Raw genomic sequence first — 378 nt, forward strand, 5'->3', positions numbered from 1 at the left:
TCTTCCGTCAAACTTCCAGCAATTATAGAACCTTCAACTTTGGCGAGGTTCTTTGCTTTTCCCTTCAAATATTTCATGGCTCGCTCATACTGATATATCCATCCGTAATGTACAGGTCCACGAAGCAATGCCTCATATGGGAGGTGGACAGCTAGATTCTCCATGAAATCAAAAAATCCGGGAGGAAATATCTTCTCCAAGTTGCAAAATAAGATGACCGTCTGAGTATGCTCGGCATGCCATCTCATCTTTCCAGCAGTCTTCTTTGATTGATACAATCTTTTCAATCTGTAATTGGTAGGTACCACATCCTTTGGTACGGTACCCTATTACGTCCCCGTCCTTGCGGCTTGAATCGTGGCTTCTTGCAGAATCGAC

This window comes from Brassica oleracea, chromosome C3 (genome assembly GCF_000695525.1).
Source record: "Brassica oleracea var. oleracea cultivar TO1000 chromosome C3, BOL, whole genome shotgun sequence".
Classification (NCBI taxonomy): domain Eukaryota; kingdom Viridiplantae; phylum Streptophyta; class Magnoliopsida; order Brassicales; family Brassicaceae; genus Brassica; species Brassica oleracea.